We start from the raw sequence: 14127 nt of genomic DNA, 5'->3' as shown, positions 1-14127 counted from the left end.
TTATTTGTTTGTATCGAGTTTTGGAATACCACATCAATGGTATTCCTCTTCAATGATTATTCAGTCAACTGAATTTTATAGACAGTTAACAATTGAACATCATTCCTAGTCAAACAGCTTTGATCTTCTTTGTATAAAATGACATGTCTACATATGGGCTTAAGTGAATTCTGTCGGATCTTACCGGTGATTAATCATCTGATTCACGACCAGTGATCCTTCGGCATGGAAAGCAATTAGTATTCTTTTAAAACTATGTGCATACAATACAGTGATACATCAAGGACTTGTTCTCTTGGGGGGTACGAAAAAACTGCTTATCCTCGTCCAGAGACATGGCTACTGATCCGGGATGAAGTTGCACATACTTCTTGCACCGACTTTGCCACCTGTAGTTATTGACCATTATTTGTCCCAAATACATATGCTCCTACAAACACCAAAATGTTTTAGGATGCCTTAAACAAATTTCTTATACATTGAATTTGGAAATGAACACAAAACTCTATCAGAATTAGAAAAAAATGAATATGCATGTGGATCATGGATTCATTTCGCAGTATCAGTTTTCTTTGTTAAAGGAAATAGGACAAGAAAATGAATAATCCGTACCTAGCGTAGGCATTACAAGGGAGATGGCACCAATTCCGGCAATCTTAAGAGGCAACCCTGTCTTGATCATATCTGTGATATCGATGTGCCCAGTAGTAAATCCTACAATGTTTGAAGGTGTGCTGGTTGGGAGCAAAAACGCGAATTGGGCGCCAATGGCTCCAGGAACCATGAGGAGGAGAGGGTGTACATGCATGGTGTCGGCCAACTGGATGAGTAGTGGGAGGAGGAGTGTGGTGGTTGCATTGTTCGATGTGAACTCAGTGATGATCCCGCTTATGATACAGACGGCCGGGGCGATGGCAAGATATGGGCCATGTTTGGCTTGGCATGGCCCTCATTTTTCTATTTCTCTCTTATTTTGTATCAAATCAAACACAGCCGACAGCCTAAGATGGTGTTTTGTATCATTATACCCAATAGATCTTGACCAATCAAAAACTTCCGGTGAAAACTCACCTAATTGATTACCACTTTTATGATGCCTATTGATTGATTATTAATTTTTCGTTCCAACCCTTTTGCATTTTTCATCAATTTGTATTAATCAATCCAAATAATATTTCAGATAGAAAAAAGCACCACCACTAAACACATAATCTTAAAATCTAAATCAATTTGGTTAGAGGGAGATGCGTAATCCTTAGAGGTCTCTTGGTGGCTACATCATGTTTACGAATAATACTATGGCTCATTGTTTGCGAAACATGCCTGTTTTATTTCAAAACCCAAACCAAAACCAAATTACTCATGGGATGTGTTTGTTTCTCCTTCATTTCTTTTACCCAAGATTCATTGCAATGAAATTGGAAGAGAATCTACATGTGATTCGTGTGAATGCATTGAAGTTTGAAAGTCCATTATTAAAAAATTCCTTGACACCCATGAGTCATTATTTTCATGAGTAGGAGGGGGAGGGTAAACAGAGATTGATGGATGTACATTGAAAATTGGATGATTTCTGTGTGATGGAAACCCAATAAGTGAATTGAATGATTGGATGAGATGTGAACTGCTACACTAGCTAGCTATGCACGTCTATCCAATGAATCGATATTTGACATTTGCTGTCAATGGGTCTAGTCTGGTTCGAGGAGTGGCTGTACCTGTCCCCAGTCAATTATTAATTGGTTCCAGATTATTGAACCAGATGGTCTCTAATTACTCATGGGATGTGTCTGAGCCGGTTAGATCAGATGGTCTCTGATTACCTATGATAATAACAACTTAAAACTTTATTTTTGATAATATAATCTTAATAAAAATAACAAAAATATGCTGATAATAAGATAGGTGTTTTAAATCAAAATTATCTTATATATTATCCATGTAATTTATCCTTTGGCACATAAAGTTTAACAAGCATTACAAGAAAAACTATGTTTTCATATATTATTAAACATCTTAACTAAACAGCAAAAACCAGTCTCAACCCAATTATTAATCAAAACCAAATCACAAAATTGGTTTGATTGGCTCGGTTCTGTTGGATAAACTCGGACCCTTTGACAAACAATAATGCCCAATTATTAATAAATACTGGGCCATTCATTCCCAGAATCTCATGCAAAAAGATACAGGATGGAGAGAGAGAGAAACGTGTGGAATGAGGAGAGGATGAGGGCCAATAATGCACCTAAAATTGGGTCCATCTTTTTCTAGTTCAAATCAGCCCCCCACAGCACATTTCTGTTGTGTATTAAAAACATCTTGGGATGATAGTTCCAGAAATGGTGATGTCATTATCAGGAAATGTTTTCAATCATGACAGAAATGGTGATGTCATTATCAGGAAATGTTTTCAATCATGACAGAAATGTGCTGTGAGACATTATGGGGGACACTTTTGTGGGGGCTGATTTGGTCTCATCTTTTCCACATAAGAAGCGACCTAAAAGTCTGAAACCTACCTTTTTTCTTTTTCTCGAAAAATCTTCTCCAAGCTTAACGGATTACGAGGGAAGAACTTCTGAAGCATCCAAACGGGCATGAGCATCTCTCAATGTGCTGCGATCAAAATATTGGGTCCCATTTTCTTGCAGCAAACAACTAATAATTAAACAAATAAGATCATCATCTGATCATCCAACAATATTTGTCTGAGATAGAGGCTTTATACGGATGTCAAGGCAATTTGCTATTCTATACTGTGGATATTTTGTGGATTGTTTGCCTTTGGAACTTGTCTGGGTGTGGCGTGTGGATGGTTTTAAGATGTAAATCACCGCAATTTCTCTTTCACACGAGGATCTCGTGTGCTTAAATTGGTTATTAGTGAATCAGTGTATGTAATGATGTAATAAATGATTAAAATATTTTATTTAAAATCAGTGTTTTTAAACCACCATTGATTTGGACGGTCAGATTGTTTGGTTTGGAAATTGTTCAGGCAATCGGTTCTGTTTCACCCTTAACCTGATCATTGGTCAAAAATAGTTGATTTGGTCAGTGATCTATTGACTTGGGTGCTTGAACTGTCCATTCATTTGACCCATTCAATGGTTTTAATAATTTTTTATTTAAATAATATATTTTTTTAATTAAAATGAGTCATCCGTTCAAACCAAACGATTGAACCATCAACCTAAAAACTGGCGACCAGAATGATTCTAATTCCAGGTCAGTTTTTAAAACATTGTTTAAAACTTTGTTCACAGTACATCCATGCCACAATGTAAAACATCTTATGGAGTGTGGTGTTATTTAAATCATGTAATTTCATTTACATCTCACATTGGGGTCCATAGATCCAAACACACCACACTACCAATCGGGCCAATAAGACTTTTTTTTTTTTTTTTTGTATTTTGGATAAAACAACATAAACTTTTGTGGTTTTTGAATTAACGCTGAGTAATTCAGGGGGTGTTTCATGTTTGGTGAAGTGGCGTTGCAATGTCTTTGAGTTTTGGATTGATCAATATAGATTTGTGATTTGTGAGAAATATGTATTATCACATTATATATGAATGTCATTTGAACTAGAAAACTGCATGTATAGGGGAACATCAAATTTGATGTTTTAACTTTTAAGAGCAATTTGTATTGATTAATCCAAAATGTTTTGAAAAATATTTCAAGTAGAAAAAACCTCTCTTACAAGTTTATGGTGGTGTTTGGAACTGGTGCAGTTTGTCCGGTGTTGTTTTCTCAAAAAATACTTTTCTTTTTATTTGGGACCATTGCTGTCATATATGTGCTTTTTCAATACCACATGCATCAGGATACTGTTGTTAGCAACATTGATAAACAAGAAGACGTCTAAAACGACATTATTTCAGACCACGCCTTTCCCAATTACCAAGGCATGGTTTGAGAAAACATTTTTTAGAAAACATCCATTTAAATGGTGAGCCCTAACGTTTCTTCAAAAAACAGATTTCAGATGTAGTAGAACTGATGTGGTGCCACTTTTTAAAAAAACGGAATCATACCAAACATGAGACACCTAATATATTAATCAACCCAAAAGACAAAAAACAATGCAACATCACTACACTAAACAATTCCTCAGTTGTCCGTTGGGAATATTCATAGAAGATGGGCCCGGATTTCCTACTAACTTCCCTCTACTCCCCTCTCTGCTAACACCCAATAAAATGATTCCATCTGTTTTTAATCATGTTAGTGGAGTCTGACTTTAGCGTAACAACTAACCAAGAGCTTAATCCCTCCTTTAAATAATCTTTGTAAACTATATCAATTTTTCAAACATTAATTAAACCTTTCTTAAGAAATACATATTTCATTTAAGCCCAAATTCTTCTTCCCCATTCTCTTTCTTCTTCGTCTCTTCTCAGAAATCTTTTTGTATTTCTTAAGAAATACAAAAAGCCCCTTTCAGATTTCTTCAAGGATCAAGAAAAAATTCTCTGTAGGCTCTAGCCACACTCCACACCAATCGATAGAAAAATTATACACATTCTCTCGTGCTACCTATCAATATTTGAATCTTTTGTCTCAGTTGTTCTTGCCCTGCTTCTAGAAATTATTTGCTTGGAAATGAAGGTTTTCTATTTTACCATAAGTAATAATTTAAAATTTTCCTACAATCCAAAAACCTTCTCAATATTGTTCATAAAAACGTAAAAGTTATACACTACCCAACATCTTCAACGACAAGAACCAAAAAGTTCATATGTTTTAAACCCACAACTTGAAAGCTGAGCCAATTAATAATTATTTATTGATCCTTGGAGAAATCGAAAACAAGCTTTCATTGAATAAAACGACGATAAAGTTTCAATGAATATTACAAGTGGAAAAGAAACCTTGCGTTGCATGCACTCTTGCAATTTCATGCGCACACGCTAATACTAGTCTAAGTTTGTGAAAATCGGATACTTTTTGAAAAAATAACTTTTTTTTATGTATTTACCATGAAAAGTCAGAAAATTTATAAAAAACAGGAAATTTTTTGAAAAAAGGCCATTTCAAAATAAAAATTGGATAGTTTTTGAAAAAAGGAATAGAGGGAAGTTAGTAGAAAATTCGGATTGGACTGGGAAGGGGTTTGAGTGTTAAGTGAGAGACGTTGCGTTGCATGCACGCTTGCAATTTCATGCCCACACGCTACTATAATCCTAATCATGGTTTTTGAACCGTCGTTGATTTGGACGGTTGGATCGTTTGGCTCAGGAATCGTCTAGGCAACTGATTCCATTTTATCCCAAATCCGGTCCTTGGCCAAAAGCTGTTGAATTAGTCAATCATTTGTTGATTTAGGCGGTTGAACCATCAACCCATTTAACCCGTTCAACAGTTTTTGGCTGTTTTTAAATTTTAATTATTATTAAATATTTTTTAATTTATTTTGTCAGATCAGGCCGTTCGGACCAGATGGTCTAACCATCAACCTAGAAACCGGTGGCAAAAATGGTTCCGATTCTGTGTCATTTTTTAAAACATTGATCGTAATTACAATCCCAATCCATATTAGCTTTTAACATTTTGGTTCATAACATATTTTAAAACATTGATCCTAATTACAATCACAGTAGAAATTCATCTTTGGGAGAGGGGACAAGATTATGTTGAGACTGTCCGTTCAGACACCAACGATCCCATCCACTGTTTTTAAAACCGGATGGTCGGACGGAAAAAATGGGACCAGTTCCGTTTTACTCCAAAACTGCTTTTTCCCTTAAAACCGTTGATTTTGGTCAGCAAACTACTGAATCGGCCGGTTAACCGTTTGAACGGTTTTGACCGTTTTGTAATTTTTAAAATTTTTAAATTTTTTTTGTCAGAATGGGCTGGCTGTTTGGGTCAAATGATCAGACCGTTCGAACCGGTAACCAGACCCCTGACCGATTTGATCACAGGTTCATTTTTAAAAACCATGATCCCATCCCCACAATCACATCTGCTGTGATTGAGGGTGCAATTTGGGTGCGTTAGAGTTGCGCTTTGTAAAAATTTGAATGGGCTCGTGAGAACCCAATCACAAATAGTGCAAAATGCTAGTGGATCAACCCAAATTGCATCTTTAATTGCATTCACTCGTTTTCTATTCTTCAATAAAACACAAATGTGCCATTGTTTTTATGAATTTAAGATGTGGTTTGTTGAATGTAACGGTAAATCATGGCAACGATTCAGAAATGGAACCGTTCTGGTCACCGATTTCTAGGTTGATGGTTTGACCGTCCGATTCGAATGAATGGTCTGTTCTGACAATAAAATTAAAAAAATAAAAAATTAATTAAATAAAATGGCCAAAAAACATTGAATTCTGATTGCCTTAATGGTTTTTGGGCCAAATGGTGTGACCGTTTGTATCAATGGTGGTTCAAAAACCATGTGATAAATGTATCTTCTTAAACATTGAAGTACACTTTGTAAAGATTGAATTAATAGAAAACAGATTTTAATATGATTGATAGAGATCTGAATTTAATATGTAGCCAATATTAGTAAATGCATCCTAATTAAATTCCGGGGATTTTACCATTCAGTCTACCTCTAGGTGGAGCTACTAGTAGACTAGACTGAATCCTGCCTGTGGATTGATGCCAAATTCATGGGCAGGATACAGTTTATAGGGGGCTAATAGTAGACTAGGAGAGAGCTGCAAATTTGATTTCTGAGGGGGATTGCGGTCCAAAAATCCCTTTATATGATGGTGTATCCGTATCAGTAGGATGGCATGCAATTACGGTTGTAGAAAATGTGCTCTCCCAACCTTCAAGTCACTGTTGGTTATAAATGGCTTGACGAAGGCACCTTTTTCAAAGTATTAACGCATTTGAATGCCCTAAATTAGAACTTGGATTTAGTCCTCACAAAACTGTTCTCACAGTCACTTGCAGCCGTATATTAGGAATATATCCCCATGAATAAAAACATATAAATAGGAAGATATTCTTAATACATAATTGCAAGTGGTCGCTAAATAAGTAATCTAATATGGGATCTTCTCAAGTATGATGATGATCGGCCAGTTCAATCCAAGCTTGGCAGTGTTGGCAGGGATAGAAATGCTCAGCCCTATGGGTGCAAGTCTGGCTGGAATGGGTTGGATAACCCAATGTATGGAGTTGGGCTTGGTTGGCCCATAGTGAATGCAAACATAAATATATAGTAACATACATACGACGTACATAAATACATATAGCTATATGTACATATTTAGAATTCGAATTAACTGACTACTTTAACTGTGTAGTCAGGCTGTGAAACAAATGAGAGAGCTCCACACCGGTGATAAAATACATGGAGCCTATTACTAGGAGTGTCAATTGGATTGGATTTGGTCCAATCCGGTCCAGTCCAATGTGAGTCCATTACAAATGGACCTGGTCCAATCCAGTCCAATGAATATTTTGGATCATTTTGGACCAGTATAGAGGCTGTTTAATTTGTTCAAATTCATGTTAATTTAGATTGGATTCTGATGTAACCGTTTTCGGCCACGTACCAATGTTTTGTGATGTAAATTTTTTTGGCAAAGTACCTCGTTATTCGACCCAGTGGTGGCGTGCTTTAGTGACGAGCTACTTGGTGGCGAACTCCCTGGGGGAGAACTGCTTGGTAACTAACTGCTTGGTGGTGAACTGCCTTGGTGGCGAACTGCCTGGTGGCGAACTGCCTTGGTGGCGAACTGCCTGGTGGCGAACTGCCTTGGTGGCGAACTGCATGGTGGCGAACTCCCTGGTGGCGAACTGCATGGGGGCGAACTGCCTTGGTGGCGAAATGCCTGGGGGTGAACTGCCTTGGTGGCGAACTGCCTGGGGGCGAACTGCCTGGTGGCGAACTCCCTGGTGGCGAACTGCCTGGGGGCTAACTGCCTTGGTGGCGAACTGCCTGGGGGCGAACTGCCTTGGTGGCAAACTGCCTGGTGGCGAACTGCCTTGGTGGCGAACTGCCTGGTGGCGAACTGCTTGAGGGCGAACTGCCTTGGTGGCGAACTGCCTGGGGGCGAACTGCCTTGGTGGCGAATTGCCTGGGGGCGAACTTCCTGGTGGCGAACTCCCTACTAGGCGGTCGATGCCTTAGTGAATGTTGGAGCTCCCTGGTGCGGCGCAATTCGACTGCCCTCAGCATGAGGTGGTCTTCTTTCCTTTGTAGGCTGCGGGAGACGAGGGACCTGCGAGAACTTCATCTTTTCCTCCTCTTTGTAGGTGGCGGGAGCTGAGAGACCTGCGAGAACTCCATATTTTCCTCCTCTTTGTAGGTGGCGGGAGCTAAGGGACCTCCGAGAACTCCATCTTTTCCTCCACCTTGTAGGTGGCGGGAGTTGAGGGACCTCCGAGAACTCCATCTCTTCCTCCTCCTTGTAGGTGGGGGGAGCTGAGGGACTTCCGAGAACTGTATCTTTTCCTCATCTTCGTAGGCGGCGGGAGCTGAAGGACCTGCGAGAACTGAATCAGAGGTCCCAGGGGTACTTTCCCGGTGGGGGCTCTCCGATGCTTAAGTTAGCACTCTTATTGTAGAGAGCTTTGAAGATAATATGAGAGAGCTAGAGAGCAGGGTTACTTCCCTTTCTTTTCCATCCCCTTCCCCTTTGGGGGGTGAGGTCTTTATATACCGGAGTTTTTGCGGGTTAGGTGGGTGAAAAGCCTCCAAACGGTAAGACTCGTCGCATCCTGTCAGAACCGGGGTACGGTGGTGAACTCCTCGAGGCCGTCAGGCTGGCGCTTGTGTCAGGTGGCCAGGTCGGCGCCTGGGCCGGGTTGTCAGAGGGGTGCCTGCATCAATCGGCCGGTCAGTGAGGCTGCGCGCTAGGTTGCGCGCAGTTCGCGCAGGCGCGCGTCAGGCCGCGCGCAGGTCGTGCCAAGCCGGCCAGACAGGTGCTCGGGTGGGTCACCAGCTTCGTAAGTTTGTTGGCTGGGTGTTTTCCTAGTTGTCACGAGGTGCCACGTGTCACAATTTTACTGGAGGGCCAAATTTGCCCTCACCAGATTCAACTCAAACCTGGTCCATTGACACCTTTGTTCTTATCTTCTATCAACGGACCAAATATTGGCTCAATCCAATATAAATTTATTATGAACGGAGCAGGTCCAATCCAATATATCATATTGGTCCATCCAGTCTGTCCAAATTCAATGTCTTATTGGTCCGTCCAATCCGTCCAAATGGATTTTGATTTGGACAGAGTCCAACCCAAAACCGGTCCATTGACACCCTTAGCCTATACTGAGAGGTTGAATGGTTGTGGGTCCCATGTATTTTATGACTGATGTGGAGTGTTATTATTAGTTCCACAACTTGCAGAACAGATAAAGCGTTCAAGTATATATATATGGACTCTCTCCTCTCCTCTCCTCTTCCCACCATTCATATTAAACCCGCACCCTATATCTTCATTTCTAATTAGCTAGCTCAATATATTTTACCTAAAATCTCTTTCTACAACTCACGTTTCTCACTCTCTACCTAAATAACTAATCTCCTTAATTAGCTCAACTCATCACTCACTCACTCACTCACTCTCTCTCTCTCTCTCTCTTTCCTAAAACCTCTCCACTTCTAATTTATTGTTCTTAAAACTCTCCTAAAATCCTAATTCCTAAAATCTCTCTTCATTCCTAAAATATTGTTCATAACCAATTTTTTTTGAATACTCTTAACTAATCCCCACTTCTAATTTCATTTTATTTTATTATAACTCATACCAAAATAAATTAATTATTTTTTTGATTAATTAAAAATTCCCAAACAATATTACTATTTTTAGTAATTAATAATTTTTATTTTGGTAATATTTTTGGGATTTATTACTAATAGTATCGACAATTTACTAATAGTTTACCAAAATTAATTAATTCTTTTCAGGATTAATTGATAAATACCAAAATAGTATCCATGATTTATTAAAAATTTCCAAAGTTTAATACCAAAATATATTACTGTTTTTAGTAATTAATATTATGATATATTAATACTTCATGATTAATTAATTAGTGATATATTACCGACAAATTAATTAATTACTAATAATAATAAATTATTTTATTAATATCAAAATTTAAAAACTAATAATTTTTCATGAATAATTAAATTGATTATTAACTATTTTTGTGAATAATTAAAAAATACCATAAAATATTACTATGCTTAATAATTAATAGTATTATCAGTAACCATAATTTTAAATTGGTGCTATTAATTACTAGGGGAGACCCTACGATGCATGAGTTTTGTTAAAAGAATTTGAGGCAAAAGGAGCTAAGGGTGTACCTTGCGTTGTGTGGGCCTAACTTGAGCTTGACCCAATTCAATCCAAGCTTTTGCACAAGTTGGGGTTGAGTTTTTGAAGTTCAAGATGAGTTTAGGCAAAAAAACGTTAAGACTAGCTAACCTAAAATCAGGTTGGGTTTGGCTTGAGGCATCGGGTAGTTTAAATTCGACCCAACCCAATTTTATCAATATATTCTACATATAAATTGGGCTATAAAGCTCAATACGCCTAACCCAAAGTCCAGCCCAAGATATTAGGTTAAGCTTGGGTTGGGCCTAAATTGCTAAACTCGGGCCTAGGTTAGTAAATTATCAGTAAGTATTGTCATTTTATTTTTGTTATATATTAGTAAATTATCAGTAGTTTTTCTCCTACCAACCTAGGCCTAATCCAAGCTTTAACTTAACATCTTGAGCTAGAATTGGGATTGGATGTGTTGAGCTTTATAGCCCAATTTCTAGGTAAAATATATTGATAATATATATAGATATGTATATCACAAAATGTTGGACAGGCTCAAATTGGTGGAATCGGACTTGGGCTACCCAAGCCCAACCTGAATTTAGGTTAGGCTTGAGTTTTTTGGTCTAAGCTAACTTGAAGTTGAAAACTCAAGCCCAACCTATGCAAAATCTTTAATTGAATTTGGTTGGACTCGGATTAGGCCTACTCAAGTTGTACCCCTAACTCCTTTCACCTCAAGTTCTTTTAACAAAGCCCACACATTACATGGGTCCCCACTAGTATTTATATATACCAATATGAAAACAAGTTGGGTTGGATTGGGCTTCAACCCTAACTCAATTTCATAGCTTGGGGTTGGGCTTGGTTGGCCTATAGTGGTGTACATGCACACATAAATATATAGGAACATACATAATATAGTCATATGTACATATTTATATATACTAACACGAAAAACAGTTGGGTTGGATTGGGCAATAAGGCCTCAACCTTAACCCAACCTGATGATAAATTGGGTTCTTTGTTTCTCAACCCTAATCTTAACCCTAACTTAAACTTTAACTGTGCTTTTACAAACCAGATAAAAAATGAAATAACTCTGACCACCGGTTCTTAAGTCAAACGGTCCAATTGCCCGATCACAGTTTTAGGGTCCAAAACTCAAAACTTGACCTGACTCATAACCGATTCTCGAGTCAACTGGTTTTTCAAAACCATGCTTTAACCAGATCCAACACCTCACCTCAGTTACAGCGGACCGAAAAAAAAAAGAAAAAACGCAATCGAGATTTCGCTTCTTGGGTTGGAAAATTTCAGATGGAGGTATTTCATTGGTTAAAAGACTAACGAAACAATTACGATTTATCCTTTAATGTATTGATAGGGCCCCACCTTAAAATAAATGCTTGGTGAGACCACAGTAATAAATCTCGCTAAAATGCCAAATCATCCATTTATGTTAAAAGAAAGTTTAACATCAATAAAGGCGAAAGTAGTGGCTTTAAAGATTTGATCCTCACAAAATTGTTCTAAGGTACATTGAGAATAAGATCGGTTTCAGTGATCACGATATTGCTCATGAAGTTAAAACAGCTTCTTACAGCTGTAAATTGGGAATATTTTTCTATTTTGAATGCGTTTTTTACAAGGTTTTTAAAACCGATTTAGATAACGAATCGGTCAGGGGTTCGGTTCCCAGGTCGAACGGTTGGCCCGTTCTGACAAAAAAATAAAAAAGGTCAAAACTATTGAACGGTTTGAACAGTTTAATTGCCCGGGTTAACGGTTTGCTGATCAAATCAACGTTTTTTTTTGGCAAAAATCCGGTTTTGGGGAAAAACAGAACCGGTCACTTGACCAATTCCCAGTTTTTCCGATCCAACCGTTCGGTCCGATTCGTTGGGTCTAGTGGCACTTCATTGGGAAAATTTGTATGATAAAAAAAGGAAAACTTCCTGATTAGTATCTTGTACTTTGGGTCTAGTGCCACTTCATTGGGAAAATTTGTATGATAAAAAAAGGGAAAATTCCCAATTAGTATCCTGTACTTTGGGTCTAGTGCCACTTTGGTTCCTGAACTTTAAAATGCGACAATTCAGTATTGAAACTTTCAAAACATGCCAATTCAGTACTTACTGTTAACCAACCGTTAAGTGACATTTGAAAAGACACAAATGCCCTTTAAATGTCATCTAATTTTTGTTATTAACCATCCAAATGTTGACAAAAAGTGAATAGTCATAAATCATTTTCTCTTCTATTCAATAAAGTTGGGGTCATTAGTGGGCATTCTGGTGGCCTCGATTTTTTTAAATAGAAGAGGCAAGGATTTGGGACTACATTCATTTTTTGTATCAATGTTTGGATGGTTGATAAAGAAAATTAGATGACATTCGAATGATATTTGTGTCTTTTCAAATTTCACTTAACGATTGGTGTAATGATAGGTACTGGATTGGTACGTTTTAAAAATTCGGATACTGAATTATCACATTTAAAGTTTGGGGGCCAAAGTGACACTTAGAGTACATGATACTAATCAGGAATTTTATAACGAAAGAGGCCATTAGTTACCAGATTCCTGCAGTTTTTCGTGGACCTGTTAATAGACTCTGCCACCTAAAAATTCAGCTCCATGAGAGATAAGACTCGACAAGTCAGCTAATAAAATTAAGAGAGATAGAGAGAAGAAGAAGAAAAAGGGTTATAGAATGAACTTTGAAAAGAAAAGACAATCATATTGTCATCAGTAGTGGTAGCAAGTGTTGCAAAACCTAAGGGTAGTGTTTTCGATGTGACAAAGTATGGTTGAACACCAAATTCAGATATCGCTAAGGTTTGAGGCAGAATTCTATTTCTCTCTCTCTACATATAAATGCAAAGTTTATTTGTGATTGGTTTTACACTTTCGCTTGTATAGTTTGCATTGAAGATGAAGGCATGGAAAGAAGGTTGTGGAGGTACTAGCTGGGGAAAATACGATTCTGATACCAAAAGGACGTACATGATGGGCGAAGTGGTATTGGCGGGTCCATGATGCAAGTTTTCTTTCTTGATTAATTTCTGGGAACCGGATTTAGTAGGTAAAACAAAGTAAACACGTTAAATGAATGTTTGATAAATATTTTAACAATTGTCAAAAGTAATTAATAATTTTTTTTAAGGGTAGACTGAAAATATTTTAAGGGACAAGTGTTAAAAAAATGTATACATTTACAATGCTTATAACGTCGTACTTATCTGATCCGATGGTGTTTAAAACATGCATCGCCCAACTCTAAACCTAGTGGCTTGTGTGCCAAAAATATTCAATTTTACGGATATTACAATGCTCCAAGTCTTATTGTCCATATGATACATGTTGGGGAGATGGGGTCATTGTAACTTTGGAGGAAAAGCTCTGAGGCGCGTCTGAAGATATTGTCTTTAGAACGTTATTTGCCCCCACTCAGTTTTATTGAGTTTGCTGTTGGGTTACAAGCAAATTCGTTCCCAGGATACAACAGAGCCTTGGGCGAGAATCTGCAACCGACAAAGTTGAAAAGTTTCCAAAGAAACCTTCTGTGAGACTGTAGCAGACCGGACAGAGAGAGAGATAGTGAATTTCGAAATTGTGTGTTTTGGAGTCTGATTTATGCTCCTTAAATAACTTGTGAAGAGGTATGAGGAAAAGGTAGGTACTGGTTTAGAGAAGGCATATTGAACAGTCACAATTTCAACCATTGTGACTGTTTAAAAAGTTGTTAACAGTTGGTGACTGTTAACTTTGAATTGTGCCTCTTGATCACACCCGATCGAATCATGACCGTTGATCTCATCAATGGTGATCAACAGTCATCAACGTATCAAAACCAGAGCCGCCCATC

At 37.9% G+C, this 14127-nt stretch overlaps 1 long non-coding RNA gene across 1 annotated transcript; it reads right to left on the bottom strand.

Moving 5' to 3' along the window:
* Window positions 1–106: 106 nt before the first annotated feature.
* LOC148878425 (uncharacterized) lies at window positions 107–932 on the bottom strand. Its single transcript, XR_016102159.1, has 2 exons — window positions 613–932; window positions 107–430 (listed from the first exon to the last, which is right to left on the bottom strand). It is a non-coding gene; the product is annotated as an uncharacterized LOC148878425 (long non-coding RNA).
* Between the last annotated feature and the right edge of the window lie 13195 nt (window positions 933–14127).

This window comes from Nelumbo lutea, chromosome 1 (genome assembly GCF_056320005.1).
Source record: "Nelumbo lutea isolate HS-2025 chromosome 1, American lotus-T2T, whole genome shotgun sequence".
Taxonomy (NCBI): Eukaryota; Viridiplantae; Streptophyta; class Magnoliopsida; order Proteales; family Nelumbonaceae; genus Nelumbo; species Nelumbo lutea.
Note: the sequence above shows the minus strand (reverse complement) of the source record. Positions and strands in the feature narration are given on the sequence as shown.